The 15,196-nt window shown below is 37.7% G+C and overlaps 1 pseudogene; it reads left to right on the top strand.

Moving 5' to 3' along the window:
- The first annotated feature begins 13,368 nt into the window (after nt 1-13,368).
- Nucleotides 13,369-14,610, top strand: LOC148852252 (pentatricopeptide repeat-containing protein At3g21470 pseudogene; annotated as a pseudogene).
- Nucleotides 14,611-15,196: the final 586 nt, after the last annotated feature.

Below are 15,196 nucleotides of genomic sequence, written 5' to 3'. Positions count from 1 at the left end.
AATCTGAATATTGAAAAATGACATCTGAATCCAATCCGAATTCTGATCAGATTTGAAGATCCTGGGTTCGAATTTGAATCCTAATGGACTTGGATCAGATTCAAATTTAATCTGACACTGCTTTAATTTTTAAAATACAGAAAAAATTTAAAAAGTTGATAACTTTTTAATAAATTCATATAAATATGACATACTAAATATATTATATATTTTTTCATATATAATATAATATACAATTATATTTTTTATAATTTCAAATATGATTATCTGAATTTATATATTAAAATCAATGAATATTATAATATAATCGAATTTGGATTTTAAATGGATTGGATGGAGTTAAATCCACATCCAGTAATGCAGATTGCAAAATCTAAATACAATTCGATTATGTAAACACATAATCCTAATCCAAGATAATTGGATTGGATGTCAGAACAGACATCAGACTTTCAGAGGCCATTGACAACCCTAGGCTAGGTGAGGTATATTTTATTTTTCTGTACCACCATGCCATGCAGATCCAAATTTTTCCAATTGATCAGCTATAGAATTTAGTTCCCTAGGAACCCAATTAAGGTTGACATGCAAGGAACCCAAGATGTCTCTGGCCTCTGTCAGATAGTGGGCTAACCTCCAAGGACCTCCATCCTTCTCTCCAAACCATTTTATTGTGTTTGCAGAGTTTTGTCTTTTGCAATTCAGAGACCTGTGAAGATAGCTAGAATTTCAGCCTTTGTTGAGTGAGATGTCCCTATCAAACTAGGGGTGTAAACGGATTGAATTCGAATCGAATCAGGCAATATCCGAATTTGAATCCGATTAGAAAATCTGATATCCGAATTCGATTTGATATCTGAGGGATATTGAAAATTAATATCTGAATTTGACTCTGATTAAATATTTGAATATTCGATTCGATTAATTAATTATTTTAGATAATTAATAAATATATAAATTATTTATATAACTTAATTATTATATATATTATATAAAATATTTTATATAAGAATTAAATAATTGGTCGAATTCGGATATTTATCGAATCAAATCAGGTCATATCCAAATTCGAATCCGATTAACTATTCAGTAAGAATAGGATATCCAAATTCGACTGATTAGATATTCGAATTATCCGAATTCGATTCGATTATGTCGAATATCGAATTCGAAATCAGATTTTCGAATACCGTTGACACCCCTATATCAGACCACTAAAAACCCACCAAATTTTGACATCCCTCTTCTTGAACAGACCACCAACCCCTGCTGAAACGGGGTTACCAATGGCACTACCATCAAAATTTACTTTCAACTCCAACACTTCTGGTATAGGACAGCTTCTGGTAATAATACTTAATGGTCTAGGAGATGAACGCAGGATCTCTAACAAGCTCATTTGAAGATCACCCATCAAGATGCCTTTGAACTCAGAGGTTGATTAACTGAGACTTTATTATCCCTCACTCCCTCCTTAAAGTCTTACTCACTGGTTGTTTTGAAATGAAAGACTTTATTGTTCCTATTTATTATCCGTCACTCCCTCCTTAAAAACTTTATTATTCATATTCTGCCTTTGAACTCAGAGGTTGTTGAACCAAGTCTAGCAATTCCTATTTGTTTTGATTTAAGTCAAACTGGTTTTAATTTTATTCCAGATTAAATTCTTTCTAAATTTGAATAATTTTATTCCAGATTATCATGCCCAACAGTGGAAAATTTGAATGAGTACCCTCCATGTTTTAATTTTCTAAATCCTTAGCTAGATTTCTGGTCCTTGAGATAATTTGGGGTCAGTGGTTTGGGTAGATTTTTAAGAAGGCACCAATCTGGTCCTTGTCAAAATAAGTAAATGGCACCAATCCGGTGCTTATCAAAATGGGTAATCTGGTCCTTCAGGTAATGGGTAACTTCCAGGAAGGCATGCTTGGCCGCCCTATCTTCCACTTCAGCCCCTGCCCCACCTAACACGCTTACAGTGTTGAATTATTCTTAGGACTGCATTCTGGAAACTCGGGGCCCCACAGGGCATGCCCCACAGCACATTCCAACCGTGTATTGAAAACATCAATCTTTCAATGACAAGTAGAAGAGATGTTCCCAATGCACACTGAGATGAGCCTGTGGGGCGCTGATGTGATTTCTGTGGTGTATTTGAGTATATCCTACTTTTTAACGAGAATTTGCAAGAGAAATCGTCTTCTGTGTTCCCTAAACATTGTTTTTCTTCCCTTCAAGATGGGTGAAGATCCCATTATCAAAATAAGAACTTGGGTCAGTTTATCATCTTTGAGTTTGCTTGTATCTACATAATCCCATGGCAACATCAGTCTATTCCCCTTTTTGAGTTTGATAAAATAGAGAGTATTTCAGGTTAGCATTAATTTAGCATTTTAGTTGAGTAGAACAGATGATTTCATGTTAGCATTAATCCCATGGCACCAATCTTGATTTGTTGCATGCTAGTTGAGTAGAACAGAGGTTTCACTATCACTTGACTTGAACTACTTTGATGAATTGGTCTACTGTCATCAATTTGAGACTGTAGCATGATAGGTTTTGGTTTGTTGCTTTACCCAGGTAGCTTTGCATTGTTAGCTTTTAGAACTCGTTGGCAACAAGAATGAGGTTTGAACTCAAGTCGGACAGGTTGTAATAGGATATCTGATATGAACTGCCTTATTGTCTTCTACAACCAAATAATAAAACAGAATAATGAAGGTTTGTGTCAAAAAAACCAGGTTGTGACCTTTTGAAGTTATGTTGCAATGAGCAAAGTACTTGATTGGGGGTTGTAAAGGAGAGTCTAGAATGGGGATTACCTATGCTATGAGTAAATTTGTAATTTCCTTGATTTTGTCTTGCATCTTTTGTATTATCTAGCATGTCACTCATGAATTGGGCCATCAGGAGATTTTAAATTTATTAATACAATCACTTCTGTTGCTTATCAACAACAACAACAATTCATATGCAGACTTCAAATTGAGTACCATGTCTGTGTTGTAAACTGCTTACAGCACCAGTGAGTGATTTTTACAAGTTGCAGTGTCTAGAAAAAGCTGAAGAGCAGACCAAAAAGGACATGGGTTGAAGTAGAGAAATGATTTAATGGACCACAACTTAACAGTAAATATAGCACTGAACATAGTAGAATGACAGAACAGATCCAATGTAGTTGACCCCATATAATTGGGACAAAACTTAGTTGATTTGAGTACATGTCAGAGGTATAAAGGCGTCCTCTCTAGGAGGAGGGGATGAGACAAAGGTCAAAATTTTTGGGAAGGATTCAATCATCAAGGTGGTTGGAGACCAGGGTTACCTACAGAACTACCACCAAAATTTAGCTTTATTCTGTTGAGGAGGAGATCAGCTTACATGAATAGTGGGAATGTTTTCAGCCAATTTAAGAAATCGGTGGTTATGTTTTTCTACGAATTCATCCTTTGATTTTCCTTTTCCTTGGAAGATCCTAGTGTTCCTCTCTTCCCAGACTGCTGAAACAATAGCTGATCTCGTTGCTCTCCAACCTGCCCCTTTTATTTGGTTATCAGAAGAAGCTCGAGTTGAGTAGCTATTGTTTGGTAGTGTTTGTTTATGTTTCTCTACTTTGTTTTATCAAGTTCTTTTCCCCTGGCTACACAATACAGGCTCACCAATACTCAAAGCTGGCTACACAATGCAGGCTCACCAAAACACTTTATTTTCTTGCGGATGAAGATTTGCCCACAATGAAAGTGATCTGGTTTGGATCCACAAGCTTACAGGGATATTCCCAGCTTCTCCACGGTCTTCTCCTGTTCAGCAGATACTTTGAATGATTGGTGACCCTATTGACCAATTTTTAACCCTAGTGATAGAAGAAAGACTAGTAGATTTCTACTATGATCTTCACATTCAATGCATGTGTTGATTGGGTACAGTGCCATTTGTCTTTTTTAATGTGTTGTCCAAAATGCCAATCTTGTTCCATTTAAATTGAGGTATGGGTTTGGGAACTTAGGCCTCATGGCTGAGAATGTGGCACAAAGGGCCCAAAATATTGAATCTCCATGATCTTCTAGGCGGGCCCACATCACGTAGCGGTCTCACCATAATGGAACAGAGATGGGTTGATTGTCAGAGGCCATAACCTAAACAAGTAACCATTTAAGATGGTTTATTTTGATGTTTTCTTTACAATGTACCTACAACAGTCATTCTTCTACTTGTGGAAATTTACCAAAGAAGACATTGGTGGAAATGGCATGCTATGGTTGTGTGTGATTGATGAATAATTTTACCATTTCTATAAGTGGGCACATGAGAAGTCTAAGTTTTCTACTTGGATGCCTTTCATTGCTTGGTTGAGATATATTGTAGCTTCACAGGCTTAAGCAGTGGCTTTCTGAAAGCATCACCATGATGGGTGTAGAAGTGTCAATTTTCTATTAAAGATAGGCACAGGCTTAAGCAGTGGCTTTCTGTGCATATGTGGCCTGCTTGTATGCCATTGTTCAACATTTTAGGATCTAGAAAGAAATAAAAGGAAATATCTATCTACAGATTTTAAATATTAATTTAAATTTGCTGGAGTTTACAATTGCATTTATTCACATCAGCTTATTTTTCTTATAGTCCTGAATCCATTTTCATATATATTCAATCATAATTGCACTATCATCAAACTCAACCCAGATATAAATTAACTTGGGTTCGATTTCCTACACTTTTTTCTCTTTTTTTTTTTTTCAATTCAACTACCTATTCTTAGGAGAATGTATACACCTTTCATGGGGCACTTATTTATTGTGTTCTATGCATGTTATATTATCATATACCATTCAAACTTGTGTTATGACTTGCGTGTTTGTAATCTATATACAGGTAGGGGAATTTTAGGATTATCAATTCCTGGTTGCCCTGAAGCGTTTCAATTATTCTGGCAAGATGAACAATCCGAGGAAGAAGGTTGTAGAAGCCAAAGATCAGGGGAAGAAGGCAGTAGCAGTCAAAGATCGAAGGAACAATAAATTGTCATAGATCAATAAACTGTATTTGAACAATTTGTTTCCGATGTTATAATGATTAATCTTTATATTAATAGATTGAGTTTTACATTTAAACTTTTATTTAAGTTGTTTAAGTTTCCATATATCAATTTGCAAGAGTGTATTAAGTATGCATTATAGTGGTGGACCAATAAAGTGCAGATATAAAAAGATGTTGAAAATAACATATAAAAAAAAAATTAATAGTGACCAAAGTCGGCGGTCACCTAATCGCCTGGCGTAGCTATACATAAGGCCTAAATGGCGACTTAAGTATGATCTAAGCCAGCGTTTCAGGTCATCACTAAAACGAGTAGGACAATTTTTGCAAAATTTAGGCCGGCAGTCCAGACTGCCGCCTAAAGTAGCAGCCTGTTTTTGACAAAACTAAATCCGGCAATTCAGACCGCCACCTAAAAGAGTAGGGCTTTTTTACCAAAACCTACGTTGGCAGTCCATGGCATCTACGTCGGTGGTCTAAACCCTCGGCACATATGTAAATTGAAAATCATGCCAGTGGTCTGCTTTTATTTGTATCGACGGTTTGTAATGTCGGTATTTATATTATATTTTAAAAATTATTTATTTTTTTACTTTACCTGCGGTTTAGGACTGCTGGTATAGTAAAGGATAAGCCAACAGTTCTGACAAAATGCCGGCAATACTTAATTTAATAGTCCAAATTGATGGCCGGCGGGTTTGTACAGATTTGTCGGCAGTCATGAGTTTCCCCGATGGTGGCTATACCGGCAAAGAAAGACTTCCGGTAGATCGCCGGCATTGGTCATTGCCGACGGTCATGTAGTTTTTGTCGGCGGTCCCAAACCGTCGGCAAAAACCTATATTTTTGTAGTGTTCTACCATTGCCAATTGTATGTGATAGAGAGAAAAATTATCCTTCTCTGTATTCTTTTGTAATTTCTCTTGCTTTGTTGCAGACAAAGTAGAACTGCATTTAGGGATAGTAAATCTCTTATCTACAATTTCCCATAGACCTTGGGACATGAAAAAAATCCTCATTTTAATGGCCCAATAGTCATAATTTGCTCAAGAAAAAATGGGGATTGGAATTTGACTTTTAGATAGAATGGTGGCCATGATAAGGTTTAGGATAATAGGGAATTTCAGCTAAAAGGAAATAACACCTAAAAATAATCGAACGGGCTCTGATATCACTATTGTTAGGATTTAAGACTTAGGATGTGAGAGAGAATAAACTAAGTAAGATAGAGTGGTAGCAAATGGTAAAGGGTCAAGATGTTGGGAAAATGGGAATTTGTATTAGCTTGTCCTCAAATGTACACGTAGAGATTTAATTTCTAAGGAGTGCCTTTGGGGTTGATGAACTCGAATTTGAATGTGGTTAGTTTTGGTTCATTGGATTGAGCTCCTCTTATCATTCTTTTATCTTGTGTCCCTCCAATTTGGGTCTCGATTTTGACTATTGATCATTCGTTTCACCCAAAGCCTGCAACAACTTTGTTTCTTTCAGAAGCTATTCAAGGGCCTAGAAAGAGAGTGAGGTGATGCATGTTTGTTGGATTCCTTGGATTTGGTGCGGTTTTCCCATCTTGAGTGGTTAAGAAGCTCCACTTCATCAGCAGCATTCTTCTCCTTCTTCTTCACCAACTTTTAGCATCAGCAGCATTCTTCTAGTCTCCCATCTTTAGTCCTTTAGCAATTTCTCTCTCTTCCCCTTGCAATCGTTAGAACAAGTTGAACAGGTTGAGTTTCGGGAGGTTGTGATTTCTCCAAGGGTGCAACTGGAGTGGGCCTAATTAGAGTCTGAACTGATCTAACCTACAAATTTACATGAACTAACGCTTAAATTTCTCACTTTCTTAAAATTATTTTTTTTTTTTCAAATTTGTCCTCTTCTCTACCACTAATGTGACGTGACAGTGGGAAAATTCAATGAAATGAAGAATTGACAATCATTTTGGAATGCTGAAAAATTCCATCAATACTGGACAGTATTGTGAGGGATAGAGTAAAAGCGAAAACAAAAGGTTAAAACCCACATTCCATGAAATTAATTCTACACAAAATGATGCATGCTCATAACAAATTCTAAAAATGAACTATCAGCCAAGAACTTTTCTGTTCACGTAATATTAGTATATTACGTGAAGAATCACTTTAATTTCTAATTCCAAATACATGGTTTTGTGAAATTCGATAGTCAACATCCTAATGAAAGATAATATGATCTTAGCAATTTATTATTTTCTTATCGGAATGAAATAGTTTAATTTCTATGCTTTGGAAGAAATGTTCAGAGTCATCGAGCATTCGCTTGTTGCCCGTGACCTAAGATATAATATTATTTTATATGATCTTTCTTCAAGTCTCAAATATATCAGACCTAAGATAATTAATCCGTTAAAATAATTTCTTGCTCACTGCAATCACCTCCATTCGTCACAAGTATCTCTATCTTGCAAATTATTGCTTTCAATTAATTTTCACGCTTCCTCCAAAATTACTCTTCATTTAACCCTAACTGTTTATCTCTCTCTCCCCTCTCCCCTCTCCCCCCTTAAAGAGAAAATAGGTCATCCCCTTGTTTTTCTTTCTTCCATTCTTTTTTTTATTAACTAATAAATGGTATATAAAAAATTTTTCTTCATATTAATTATTTGAATTTTAAATATATCATAGTTTAGATAGAAATTGAAAATTATCAAAGTAATAATATGGTTAAAAATAAACTTAAATATTTATTATTCAATTATGACAACATGGGTTTTTTTGAAATGTTGGATCATTGATCCACCATTTATATAAGAAAATAGCATTGCTTTTGGATTAGTTTTAAATTAGGGAAAATTATAGTTGGAGCCATATGTACATATAAAATTAGGCTACAAATTGGTCCATAAACCAACAAAACTTTAACAACCAGGTCTACATTTCTAATTATAAAAAATCTTGCCATGTCATGAAAGGCTTATGTAGTTGTTGCCAACATGGGAATCTTAATCTATGTTTGAAACAACAAAAAACTTATATTGAAATTGCCCTTTAATGTTGGGTGATTGGCCATAAAATTTACATCAACTGGAGAATGATATGAATCAATGTTGTTTGGTACAATTAGCAAAAGAAGACAAAAAGTGCTGATGATGAGACAGATGCCTAGGCTTTGTTTAAATGACAAGCATTCCATCAGCGGTGGTTGATGACTTTCTTTAGCCAAGGGGGAAGGTGATGATCTAGAAGTTTTGTACTTGTCAAATCTCCAAACCATTACATGTCAAGATCTGTTTCCAAAGTTTGATTTTTCCTTTGGTGTGCCTTTGGGGGTAAGGATGAATGTGCCTTTGGAGGTGGTGAACTCGAATCCGAATCTGGTTATTTTTGGTTCATTGGATTGAATTCCTCTTATCATGCCTTTGTCTTGTTTCCCTCCAATTTTGTTCTCGACTTTGACTACTGACCAGTCGTTTCACCTAAACGCTGCAATAGCCTTGTTCCATTCACAAGGTTTGGTTCTAGTAGGCCTTGTATGGTTGTGCTTGAAAGCTATTCAAGGGCCTAGAAAGAAGGGCGAGGGTGATTCAAGTTTGGCGGATTCCTTGGCTTTGGCGGCCTTCTTTTCCCATTTCGAGCGCCAAAGAAGCTCCACCTCATCAGGAACATTCTTCTACTCTCTCAGTTGAATCGTTTGAGCAAGTTGGTGTTTCCTTTGTAGGTGGTCAGAAATCTCATTTTTACGATTGATTGAGATCTAAGTAGGGTTCAGTACAAACTTCCTTATTGTCATATTTGACTTGCAATTCCATTTTAGAGTGTGAGTCGGATTCAGAAAGTGTTGTCCCTTGTTGCTTTGTTGATAACCTGGACTACCTCTCTAGATTCAAAAGAACCAATGGTATCTTAGATTTTTATAACGTGGTAGTGGCCAAACCCTCTTCTAGGGGGTCCCTTAGTTCAAGAGGGCAAGGTAGATGAGGCAAGAGAGGTCAGCGGAATTTGGTTCTTAAGCTTTCTAGGTTTTGGGTTTTATTGGTTTGCCTTCTATGCGGCTACCTTTTTAGTATACTTGTTGAATGATTATGTGTTTTGTAAAAGGAAAATACTGGTGTGCTAAAACATTTTTAGTATATATGATGTAAAGTGAACTACATATTCCCTCATCTAATCTTCAATCAAACCAAGATTTAAATTCTGGGTTCCCTTTTTTCTCAAGAAAATCTATCATCAAATCTTTACCATCCAAATGCTTTTAGGTGAATTTGATGCCACTATTGGATTCAAAATCCCCACAAACATGGACCTTCCAAATTTCACTCAAAAACCTCTCCATTTACCCCTCTTACTAAAATGACTCCATTTCAAGCATTTTAATTTACTTGGCTAGTTGAGACTGCATTATGCTTCCTTCAAACTAGTGTCCACTAGACCTCATCCCAAAAAAACACCTCAACCTTAGATTTGGAATCTTAGGACTCCCCTTTTGATAAGGAATTTCTCTATGCTCAAAGTCCCCAAAATTCCCGTATCTTTTTCACTTAAATCCCAAAATGCCCCTACTTTTTTTGAACTATTCTAACCTTACGCCTAAACCCTTGAGATGAAATGACTAATTGTGAGTATTAGAACTACAACAACACGGATAGGAGAGGAAAGGGGGTATGCACCACTTTCTTATTTCAATAGATGGAGTCTATATGGGTGAGACCTCAATGCTAAAGTAAATGTAAATGGTCATTTAAAATGAGGAATAGAGAACTATAACAATTGACAAGTATTGCCAAACAAAACAACGAAGAAACCACTTTCTTATTGTAGTATTGCCAAACTACAATAATGCCGCTCGATCCTAGGTGGTGCAAGAATCGAGGTCATAGTCAGATAATCCTTGCTAACTGGGTGGAGCCAAGGTAGAAGGATGAAACCATGTTCCAAGATCTAAAATCAAGAAAGGAATCAGAGGCCCGAGGAGTTATCCCCGGGTAGACACTTTGACACTCAAGTTAGTAGAAAGCAGTGGGTTGTCAGGCCAGGTAGTTAGGGAATGGTGTTCATTCGAGCAGAGCAACAGTATGGGAATTAAGAGTTGGATCCTTTACCTTGAGTAGAAGGTACATTTGATCCGTGTCTTGGTCAAATGAGGCTCTTAGGGTTATCGGGATGAGGTTAACCACAGAAGTCGAGGAGTAAGTGCTTGGCCGTGGGGGTGACGTGGAAGAGTTCTTAGGTCTTCGGCTAAGGAACTTGAAGTCAAAATTTAGAATACAAACACCACCCCCCCCTTTCCAAAGTCGAGGAGTAAAGTGTTCGGCCTCGGCGTGGCATGGAAGAGTTCTTTAGTCTTTGGTTGAGGAACTTAAAGTCAAAATTCAGAATACGAACACCACTCCCCCATTTCTGAAGTCGATGAGTGAAGTGCTCGACCTCGACGTGGCATGCTAGAGTTCTTCGGTCTTCAAATGAGAAAGTTGAAGTCGAAATTCAGTTGGGCACTCAATTTGGGATGCATGACTCGAGGTTGGGCTGGTTTTCATGGTTGGATCAGTTGGTTCAATGCAGATCCCTTCTCTGCAAAAGGTTGTTAGAGGCATTGTTTCACTTCTTGAGGCTTTATGTGTGCAAAGGGCATAAATTCTTATTCATTTCCCAATCTTATCAAAGCAGCACTTCCTCTTTTTCATTGATCTTGTCTTGATCTAGACTGTTAAGAACCCTTAAATGGGGGGAAGAGCATTTCCCTTTCGTCATTTGCAAAAGAAGTCACTTGAAGAGCTCGATGAGGAGTAGTCTTTGGTGCTCGGTGTTTGCTTCAATTCTGCGGCCTTCCGTTCTTATTGCTAGGTAGGATGTCTTCCTCGTCCTTTTGATCCTTTTCATCTTCCTCTAATTTGTCTTCTGAGTATAGTGCTTCCTCTTCTAAGTCCGAGTTGGGGTCTTACACCAAGGCTACTGAGCTTGATGCTTCCGAGGTTGAGGGCCATGGGGCTGAGGCCGAAGACTTCAAGGGGTTAGATTCTGAGAGGTTTACTGAGTCGAGGAAGCTAAGGTGGGGCTGTCATCTATTGAGGTCAATCTTCCTATGCGGAGGGGTCACCGATTTGGGACCACCCCATTATGTTTGAACCTTTGGGATATGGCTTGGATTCGAGCTCTGTACTACATTCTTGAGGAGTATGAGCTCAAGTATCCGAAGGCTGGTGAGGGGCCCTCACATTCTTGGTCGGACGAGCTTTATGTGTATGAGAAGAGTTTAGAGTCTGGGCTAAGGTTCCCGTTGCATGAGGGAATAGTCGGGGTGTTTGAGTGGTACCGAGTGCTAACAGCGCATTTGATGTCGAACTCCTTTAGATTCTTGATTGGCCTCATCTCCTACTATTCTGTCCTTGATGTTGAGCTTACCTTGGGGATGGTTTCCTACTTCCTTCAACTGAAACACCACCAGCAGGGGTACCACTACTTCTCGGTGAGGCAGCACATCAAGGTGTTGGTCAGGACCTCATCCTCTGTAAAGCATTGGAAGGAGATGTTCTTCTTTGTGTGTTGTCCTAGAGGTTCGCCTCTCCTGACTGTGCTCCAAGAGCCGAGGACTAAGGCATTGCAGCTTGCGTTGGCCCGGCTTATTGAGGAGTAGAGGGCAGCGATAAGTATGATTGAAGAGATTGACGTGATGCGCTACATGTCTTTCTCGATGTTGATCCATGCCAGGCTAATGAGTGAGGAGGCTGGTTTGTTTTGTCGCTTCAATTCTTTATCTATCAAACTCTTCTTTTCCAAGCTTACGACTTGTACTGGTTAGGTGCTTATTTAGGTGTAGGTGAGGAGGCTGTTGCTCAATTCAAGGGCTCGAAGGAGTACTAGTATGTGATCGACAACTTTGTTGTGCATTGCTTTGAGATGGGATTCAATCTCTTTCGGAACAGGGTGTTATACCATTTCCCCAACATCGCTGAGGTTGCATAGGGCTGGGGCCCTTACGATGCTACCACTCCTCCTATAGAGGAAGCACAAAGAGACGTGGCTGGGTATGCATGTGGGAGTAAGTAACACCTATTGCACCAACTCCTCAAATGGCGCTGGATATCTTTTTCAGGGGAATCCTTATCTTCCCCATGGATGCCAAGGTATGCTATTACTACGAAATCCAAACAATTATTCTTCTCTCTTTTACTTCAAAATTTAAATAAAAATATTAAAAAATATCAATACTTATTATATTATATAGTGATAATGGCCATATCAACAGCCCTTTGCTTCTCGCATTCCCCTTCTTTCATTTCTACTTCACGTTCTCTCCTTCTTTTAATCCCAATTTGAAATTCAATAACTATTATATTGGGAAATTTCCCAAAATACATACGTTTCCTTCTCTCTTTGTTCCCTACTTTCAAAAATACATGCGTTTTCTTCTTTTCACATCCTTCTAACTTTCTAATCTACCAAAGTACCATACCTCATGCCACTTCAATCTGTAGACCGAGAGTTTCTTCCCCTGCTTTGGTGAGAGATCCCAAACGGCTCAAATCCATGCAGGATGTGCGCCTTCCTATTTTGAACCTGAAATTTTAGAGGACAGTGAGACATGTGACACGAAGATTTTTCCTATTCCAAAAGTTTTGTTTTCTAGCTTTTTCTTTAGTTCTGATAGAATTGTTTTTGACATTGTTATATGTTTCCAAGTTGAATGAGAACCCCTGTTTAAAATTTTGATATGATATGTCTGATATGTGGTGTATTGTATCCTATTAGAGGCATATTAGTGTGTATTGGAGGTGTATCGAGCCTATGGATTTAATTATTATATCCATAGAGTAATTGAATATTTTTTAAATTAAAAAAATTAATAATAATAAATTATATTTTATCATTTGATCACAACAATTGAATATATTATAATTCTATTGATGATCTATCAGACCAATTGAAATTTCTTCTTTAATAATTACTTTTTAGTTTTATATTTTTATAATTAAAAATTAATTAATTAATTAAATTTTATCATTTGATCACAATGATTGAATGTATTATAAATCTATCGATGATCTATCATATCCACAAAGCAATCGAAATTTCTTCTTTAATAACTAATTTTTGAATATATTATATATTGTTTATTATTTTTTATAATTTTGAAAATGAATAATAAATAATTGTTATTTATATTTTTACATCGATGTTTTGCCAAGATAGGAGAGTTGGGTCTTTCTCATCCCATAAAACATTAAAGCTTATGAATTATAATTTATAAATTATAGTTAAGAATGAGATTTTTAATGAAATTATAATTAGTTATAATATATTTCTTTTCATCGCCGGTGGACAATGGAACAGTGGAGAGCGGAGGTTGTGGCCTTGTGGGAGAAAGGGAAGTCACTGTTCATCGTCTCCCACCTTGAGATGGAAAACAGGGTAGCGGCAGCAAGAAACCTCTCTCCTCTCGGCAGCAAGAAATCTCTCTCCTCCCTATTTGGTTTTGGTGGCAAATGACAATCGACAGAGGAGAGGAGGTTGGAAGTCAGAAAGGAGAGTTTGCGATGGCTCCAACTAATGGATCTTGGTCTCATGTCATAAAAAGGTACCTCTCTCAAGGAGCCCCAGAAGAAGCTCTTCTTTACATCCAAATTCTCTGCAAAAGGAATCCACCATTATGGTGTTATTCCTCTACTACTCAAGGCTTGTGGGTTTCTGCCGGGAAAGCTTTCCATGCTGAGTCGATCACAATTGGGGTGGATTCAGATGTGGGGATAGGGACTTCATTGGTTAGCATGTATTCTAAATGCCGCGACATAGTTGGTTCCCACAGGGTATTTGATGAAACGCCTGATAGGAATTTGGTGACATGTAATGCAATGATAAGAGGGTGTTCAAGGAATGGTGACATGGGCTCTGCATCATTTAGTTTTGAACGGATGCTAGAGAAGACGGAAGTTACATGGGCAGAGATGATTAATGGATATGCAAGGAATGGGGTTATTATTGCTGCTAGGCGTTTATTCAATTGCTCTCCACATGAGATGAGGAATCTAGTGACATGGACTGTGATGATCGATGGATATGTGAGGATTGGGCAGTTGAAGACGGCAAGGCAGCTATTTGAGGAGATGCCACAGCGGAACTGCTATTCCTGGTAGTCAATAGTTGCTGGTTACTACAAGAAGAGTAACGTCAAGGAGGCGAGAGAGATCTTTGATCGCATTCAAGTCAAGAATTTGGTGAACTGGAATTCATTGATTGCTGGATATGCACAGAATTGATATTGCGAAGAAGCTCTATAGGCTCTCGCTAAGATGCAGTCCGAGGGATTTAAGCCTGATGAAGTTACATTAGCAAGTGCATTATCTGCTTGTGCACAAAATGGTTCTTTGGATCACGAAAAAGAAATCCATAATCTTGTAAATTGTAGCAATATCAAACCTAACCAGTTGACATGTATGCAAAATGCGGCGACTTGCATAATGCAAGAATGATTTTTAGGGATGGGGTTTCATTGAAGTGCCAAATAGTTATTATTATTATTTATTATTTATTATTATTATTTTATTATTATGATTATTATTTATTATTATTGATGAAGGGAAAATTAGGCCCTCCAATGATATCATGACAAATGGCATCTTAGAACAGTTGAATGACACATAGACACCACCTAAGTGATGATTTTGAGTCCCAGATTGTGGTTCATTTGCGCTCCGACCTAGTGACTTTTACCACAACATAGGTCGGCTAAGAGCACCTCGTTCAGGGCTTACCTGTAGCACCTTGTCATTGGTCGAAGTGACCTCAACGCGAAGACTAGGCGGTGACCTGTGAGATGTGCTGACCAACAAATTCGGCATGCATATGCCGACACTCCCAGGTTTCTAGGAATTTGGCCCATGTACTGGATATTCTAGAGAATGCATGGCCATTACCTCCAAAGATCTCGGACCGGTTAGGCACGTCATCCCGAAAATCTTGGGTGTAGTGCGTGAGATCGATGACAACTCAACTATATAAGGGCTTCAGACGTCAAGAACAGGGTACGCACAATTACTTGTTCACTAGCCAACTACTATACATATTTTCAACTTGCACAACCTGGTACTAACTTAGGAATCGCAATGTCCACCCCGGGTAAAGCAACCCAGGCACTCTGACATTGATTCCTTGCAGGTTTCTCCAAAGAGCTATGCAGCTTGATAATCAACTTA

Source organism: Nelumbo lutea, chromosome 5 (assembly GCF_056320005.1).
Source record: "Nelumbo lutea isolate HS-2025 chromosome 5, American lotus-T2T, whole genome shotgun sequence".
Lineage (NCBI taxonomy): Eukaryota > Viridiplantae > Streptophyta > Magnoliopsida > Proteales > Nelumbonaceae > Nelumbo > Nelumbo lutea.
Note: the sequence above shows the minus strand (reverse complement) of the source record. Positions and strands in the feature narration are given on the sequence as shown.